Consider the following 8054-nt stretch of genomic DNA (forward strand, 5'->3'; position numbering starts at 1 on the left):
ATTTTACACTATATATCTATATCGTCCGCTTTTTTCCTCTTTGTCTATATCGTCAGCGTTTTCCCTATATGTTTATATTGTCCGCTTAAGGCGTCCGCGTTTTAGACTGCGCCCCCAATCAATCTCCACACAGTGATCTCCCCTTAATTCTTCGGCGTTAAACTCCTCTATATAGAACAACTCATAATTTATATACTCTGAATAATATTAAATCAGATTGGGTCTGTTTTGTTCGAAATAATTTAAATGATCTTGGATTGTCGCATTTTTGTATAAATCAAAATGTGGAATCTCCTGCTTCATTCAAGAATACTGTCAACTTAAGACTGCGTGATCATTTTATGCAAAATTGGAGAAGTATTTCTATGAACGTCCAAGCGCTTTAAAATTTGAAAATTAATGAACCATAGTAAATAGGATATCCTTTTGAAACTTGCCATATTTTTGCAAAAATATTATGTTATTATTAAATAATGTTAGCTTGTTAGACTTATGTCTTTTCTCTTTGTTTTTTTCTCGCAATGATTTTTTGATTTTCTCTCTCATCCTCCATGTAAACATGTAATGATGTATCAATAAACCAGAAATGTACCCAGCAAACACATGACGTTGTTTCAACGTTGCTCAGACGTTAGAGTCCGACGTTGGATAGACGTTGGATTTTAGTTGTATATGAAAGTTTTTTAGACGTCAGAATCCGACGTCAATCCAACGTCATAAAATGACATAAATCAAACCTCTATTTAACGTATATACAACTACTTTCCAACATATTTCCCAACGTGAATCCAACCAGTTTCCAACATGATTCCAACCAGTTACTTACGTAATACAACTAGTTTCCAACGTAATTTCAACCAATTCCCAACATAAATCTGACCCGTTTTCATAAATAATTCCCAAAAAAAAAAAACAAAACTTTCTATACCGAAAAGTTATTTTATTATTTTTTAAAAAAGTGGATCATAAAAAACAATTAAACAAAATTATAACACAGTTTTCTTGATTTATCTATTGTAAAAACTTATATATACAGTAAAAATATATTTCCAACACATTTGTATAACATCACAAAAATGACTCACTTTTAATCATTTATAGTGATAATATATAAAGTTTGATATTTATAAATTGTATATAAACTATTAAAATTTAAAAAAAATAAGAGCTACATGTCTTTTCAAAATTGAAGTTCAACATTCATCAGACGTCTTTCAGTCAATGCAATAAATAGAGGATATTGAATGAGTGTAAGTTCCATACTGAATTTATTGCACGAGTTGAATAAAATTATATTATGCGAGCCACTGGCGAGCATAATATTATTTTATTTAACGAGTGCAATAAATTCAATATGGAACTTACACGAATTTAATATTCTATTTATCACATACCCAAAATAAAGACCGTTTAAAGTGAAATTTTCATTGACGCGCCTATAGTATAACGCCAACATTTAGCGCTCTTTACACTATGTTTGTATAACGCTAATGACGTCACGTCGAAATATATGCACGGCCGTGCAATACCATATTTACGGAGTCGCAAAATCGGCACGGGTGTGTGATAATACACATTATGTAATCTAAAATTATAACAAACAACAGTCAACAAATCATTTTCATTTAAAGGTCTACAGTATACATTAACTATTACAATATATGTCAATAAAAGTATTCATGTTTACAACATGCTTAAAAAGGTTTTCTTTTAAATAACTCCTTGAAAATGGAAATCATGGAAAATAAATAAAACCTTTTTTTACAGTTGAATTCATCAGGAATAAAATCGGATAAGTGAGGGAAAATATTCCTTTCTGTCAAAATTAAGTGTAACACACAAAACAATAAATAAATATTCACTTTTAAAGAAAGTAATTAATTTTTTATCTTTATTCTTTCAAAACTAACTTAAGAGTATTAAATTTGGAGATATACTCCTCCATGTGAATATTTCTGGTATACTAAACGTCCACCGTTGAATCCTGATTATTTTCATCTATGAAGACAGTGTGTCAAATAATCATGTAAAAACTTGTTTTGAGGTTCAACTTGTTTTTCTTTCCTTGAAACTGCAAAAAAGAAACAGAAATAAATAGGTGTACATAACAACCAAAATGGTAAATTAAATTACATTAAATTAAAATATTATTACCCATAGATTACCCTATAGCATATCATAAATTAAAACACTCAAAACTGTAACTTCAAATATATGTAATTTGCAAAACTGTATCATGTAAAGGTGCAAATTCAACCATAAGCCATTTCACGTTATTGTTTCACTTTTGATTAACAGTTAATTTTGACAAAACAGAAATAACAGTAAATAACAAAATCAAAATCCATATATTACCTAAATTTGATGTCCTTCAAATGGTGTTTTCTGTTGACTGTTTTTCATGTATACAATCTAATCAGCTAATTGTCATCACACATAAGTGTCAGTCTATAAAAAAAACAAATCCAATGATTAAATTGACAAAAAGTTATATATTTACTTTGACAGTATACTTATGTGTTGATAGATCCCTACTTTGACCTTTTACATGTAGATCTATTTGAATAACAATAGATTAAATCTCAAATATTGACAGGTGTTCCTTTGTTAACAAATACGTTGTGGTGAAAAACCTATTGTTATCTAGTCTACTAATCTGATAAATCGAATTAGAGTGATTAAGGTCATGTAGGGATCTTGGCTTAAAATGACAACACAAATAAAACAAAATGTATGACAGAATTTCATACAATTTATCGGGATATATCAATTGAATCCCAAATTACGAGTTAAATGAGGGCGAATCAGACTTCATTAATTAACTGGTTAAGAAATTCAGATAATTGAATATCATGAAAATATAATTATATTCCTAATGTAACTAATATTTTTTCAGTTATTATATTATGCATGCAGTAAGTTTAATACTAATCTACCTTCATAAATATCACTTACTTTTCACTATGAGAGTTGTCTTCTATGATGTGTATAATGTCCTTCCTTTGTCTTTGTTTGAATTTGAAAACAAATTCTTGTTGAAGCCTCGTTTTGAAATTCATCAAGTTTCCATTATTTTTTCAATTTATTTAATCAAAATACTAATATTGTTCCTTTTTATGGTCTAGTATAACAAATGTTTTTTTTTTAAATACAATGGATGTGAAAAAAAATGAATAACAAAATTCCAAATGATTATCTTGACCTGAAATTAGAGCCACCTATCGGGTTTATAAATCAGAACAAAGGAAAGTAACTCAATCAAGACTACTATGTTGGATTACACTGAAATCCGACGTCCTATCGACGTAATTCCAACACGTTGATACGACGTCGCAAATACAACGTTGTTTCAACGTTGTATTTAGGATTTTGACGTCGTGACATAAATCCAACTTTGATCCAACGTTGAAACAACGTCAGGTGTTTGCTGGGTACACATTCAGCTTACAAACAAGATACAAATTGTATAAATGGATTTACTGAACCAAATATAAGTGAGCAGAACACAAACATCGAACCTACATTGAACCTTGAACAACCTATAAATCATGAAACAACTTCTACCTGTTTTAATATGAATAACATTAATGACAGTCTTATATTCCAACAAGAAGATCTCATCTTTAACTCCACTATTTCTTGTGTCTCTGAACAAAACCCCGATGAAGAACATAATAACCACTCGTTCCAAGATGACATAAATACCTCAACAAACACAGATGTAGATCACTTGAATGAACTCAAAAACCTCAGAAAAGCGAATTTAAAAATACCTCTTATTTCACATCTAAATATTAATAGCGTGAAGAACAAATTTACAGAAATTCATGATATTTTATCAGAAAAGCTTGTTGATATGTTAATACTATCAGAAAACTAAACTTGATAACTCATACAATAATAATATTTATAATTTTCCAGGTTATAAGATGGAGAGAAAAGATAGAAACAAACATGGTGCGTGGATTTTGATATATATGTAAGAGATGAACCTACCTTTTAGAAGGAGGAAAGAATTTAAATGTGAGTCTTTAGAATCAATGTGTTTTGAGCTTTGTATGGCAAAACGAAAATGGGGTATTTTAGCTATTTACAAACCCCCAAATACAAAAGATAATGTTTTTATTGAAAATATTACTGTTTCTTTAGACAAATTATTCTTAAACTATGACCATATTTTAACAATAGGTGACTTGAACTATGACTTAAACAAACCTGACAAATGTAAACCCCTCACTCAAATATGTGACACATATAACTTAAATAATGTCATTAAAGGACCAACATGCCAAATGAAAAACTATGAGCCATCATATTTAGATGTTATTCTGACAAATAGACCAAATCTAATCTGTAATACCATAAATTTTGATTCAGGACTGAGTGACTGTCACAATTTTATTGCTACAACCATTAAAGAACAATGTAACTTGACCCAATCTAAATATGTAAATTTTAGATCCTGCAAAAAATTTAATGAGCAGGATTTTAACAAAGACCTGTCACAAGTAACATTTCATGTAGCCCACATATTTGACGATGTCGATGACATTTATTGGGCTAATGCAACCTTATTCAAAGAAGTAGTAAATGAACATGCACCAATCAAACAAAAAAAGGTTAAAAAAGAATCTCCCCCTTTTATGAATGGAGAACTCCGCAGAGCCATTTATGTAAAAAGAAAACTTAGAAATTCATTTTTTAAATATAGAACTGATAAAAACTGGGAAAAATATAGGAAACAGAGAAATTTAGTTACAAAACTTAAAAGAAACTCAATGCAAATATATTTTTTTGAAAGGTGTGGTGGGGGACCAAAGTCAAAACATTTCTGGCCTACTATAAAACCTTTTCTTTCTAGTAAAAATACAGCTAAAATGATGCTCAAATTATATTAAATGAAAATGATACATTAATAACAGATCAAAATAAGGTATGCAACATATGATTTTTATGTTAATATAGCTCAAAATATTGGTATCAAGAGTGATATAATGATTAATGAACAACACCCTAGTGTACAGGCTATTTCTGATAAAATCCAAAGCAATAATAATTTTGTATTTAAACCTGTTTACATCTCAGGAAGTGCATAAGCTTCTGCACAGTGTGGATGGTAAGAAGGCCACAGGTATTGATAACCTACCTATAAATGTATAATAAATAAATGCTTTATTAATAATACTTTTCCGGAGTCACTGAAAATGGCTCAGGTTACCCCAGTTTATAAAAAAGAAGATCCTTTTCAAAAGAAAAATTATAGGCCTGTAAGTATTCTGCCCACTTTCTCGAAGATTTTTGAACAATCAATTAATAAACAACTAGTATCATACTTTGACAACATTTTTCATAATTTTCTGGCAGCTTTTAGATCTAAATTTGGATGTCAAACTACTCTCTTACGGCTAATAGAAGACTGGAAAAATGCCTTGGATAGACATGAGTATGTATATAGCAGCAATACTCATGGATCTGTCAAAGGCATTTGACTGTCTCCCACATGACTTGATCGTATTGAAACTTAAGGCCTATGGCTTATCTGACACAGCTGCAGAACTTATGCACAACTACCTGTCAAATAGAAAACAAAGGGTTAAACTTGGTAAAGCATGCAGTGACTGGATGTCAATAAGTAAGGGAGTTCCCCTGGGATCCATTCTAGGGCCTTTTATTTTTAACATCTTTATTAACGACAACTTTTACTTTATTAAATCAGCCACTGTGTACAATTATGCTGATGACAACACATTATCTTACTGTGATACCAATATTGACTCTTTACAATCTATACTGGAAAATGAAAGTTTATCTATGATAAAATGGTTTGATAATAATCTAATGCAAGCCAATCCGGACAAATTTCAGGCAATTTGTATTGGAAAACAAACAACTAGTATGTAGTAAATTAACCTCTTTTTGTCTTAATAGTACAGAAATTGTCTGTGAAAAAAGCGTGAAACTTCTTGGTGTTGAAATAGACTCTTTACTAAATTTTGACTTACATGTATCTAACATTTGCAAAAAGGCTGCAAAACAAATCAACATTTTTGCTAGACTGAGTAAATTCTTAAATCAAAATACTAGATTGTTAATTTACAAATCCTTTGTTCGTTCAAATTTTAACTATTGTCCTTTAGTTTGGCATTTTTGTAGTAAACAAAATACTGAAAAACTTGAAAAGTTAATTACAACATAGATCATTGAAGACAGTTTTTAGCTCGACTATTCGATAAGAATAAGTAGAGCTATTGCAGTCACCCGAGCGTCGGCGTCGGCGTCGGCGTCGGCGTAACCACTTATGTTAAAGTTTTTGTAATAGTTTAAATATTTTCAAAGTCCATTGACATATGGCTTTGAAACTTTGCACACTTGTTCACCATCATGACCCCAACCTGTAGACAGGAGGAGGTAACTCTATCAAGCATTTTGACAGAATTATGCCCCTTTTTCGACTTAGAATTTACATTAAAGTTTTTGTAATAGTTCAAATATTTTCAAAGTCCATTGACATATGGCTTTGAAACTTTGCACACTTGTTCACCATCATGACCCCAACCAGTAGACAGGAGGAAGTAACTCTATCAAGCATTTTGACAGAATTATGCCCCTTTTTCGACTTAGAATTTACGTTAAAGTTTTTGTAATAGTTCAAATATTTTCAAAGTCCATTGACATATGGCTTTGAAACTTTGCACACTTGTTCACCATCATGACCCCAACCTGTAGACAGGAGGAGGTAACTCTTTCAAGCATTTTGACAGAATTATGCCCCTTTTTCGACTTAGAATTTACGTTAAAGTTTTTGTAATAGTTCAAATATTTTCAAAGTCAATTGACATATGGCTTTGAAACTTTGCACACTTGTTCACCATCATGACCCCAACCTGTAGACAGGAGGAGGTAACTCTATCAAGCATTTTGACAGAATTATGCCCCTTTTTCGACTTAGAATTTACGTTAAAGTTTTTGTAATAGTTCAAATATTTTCAAAGTCCATTGACATATGGCTTTGAAACTTTGCACACTTGTTCAACATCATGACCCCAATCTGTAAACAGTAGGAGGTAAGTCTATCAAGCATTTTGACAGAATTATGCCCCTTTTTCAACTTAGAATTTACGTTAAAGTTTTTGTAATAGTTCAAATATTTTCAAAGTCCATTGACATATGGCTTTGAAACTTTGCACACTTGTTCACCATCATGACCCCAACCTGTAAACAGGAGGAGGTAACTGTATCAAGCATTTTTTTTACTATCAAGCACTAAGAATAGTCGAGCGTTGCTGTCCTACCGACAGCTCTTGTTGAGGATTACAGCTCATCATATGAATTTCTTTTAAGTAAAGCTAATATGCCAACTTTACATATCAGTCGATTAAGACAATTAGCCATTGAAGTTTTTAAATGTTTACAAAATATATCACCAAAATATGTTCAAGAACTTATTACAGTAAATTCCTCTTAAATTACTCTTTTAGAAATAACAACACACTTGAAGTTCCTAGAGTAAATACAGAGACTTATGGTAAGAAAAGCTTTCGCTATGAGGCCACCCAGGTCTGGAATAGCCTCCCGAATGAACTAAGAACAGAAACTGTTTACGGTGAATTTCGGAGGCTTATCCAAACCTGGAGTGGCTTCAAATGCAAATGTTCTATGTGTGCCTAAGTGTTATGTTTTTTGTTGAGTTTTGAAATGTGAATCAAGTGAATCTGCATGCTTCTTTTGTTTCTTCTTTTGTTTTTTCTGTATTCTTGTCTGCCATAAAGTAATGCTGTATAAGACCTGTTTTTATCATGTAATGCTTTTCATGTGCTTCTTGTGTGTATATTTGTATAGTCATTTGTCAGTGCATGTTAGTGTTTGTATGTATGGCAGCTGCTGATCAGCTTTTCATATATCCCATTAAGGGGACAATAGCTTCTTAAAGTCTATCTTTTACCTTTTTATTTCTACTTTTATTTTATTTTGGTTCTAATTAATTAATTAATTAATTAACTTAGACCTGAATTTATCTAGGCCAGCTCAGATCAGCAACTGTTACACAAACATTT

Source organism: Ruditapes philippinarum, unplaced genomic scaffold, assembly GCF_026571515.1.
Source record: "Ruditapes philippinarum isolate M1 unplaced genomic scaffold, ASM2657151v2 ctg2571_1_1_1_1, whole genome shotgun sequence".
Taxonomy (NCBI): Eukaryota; Metazoa; Mollusca; class Bivalvia; order Venerida; family Veneridae; genus Ruditapes; species Ruditapes philippinarum.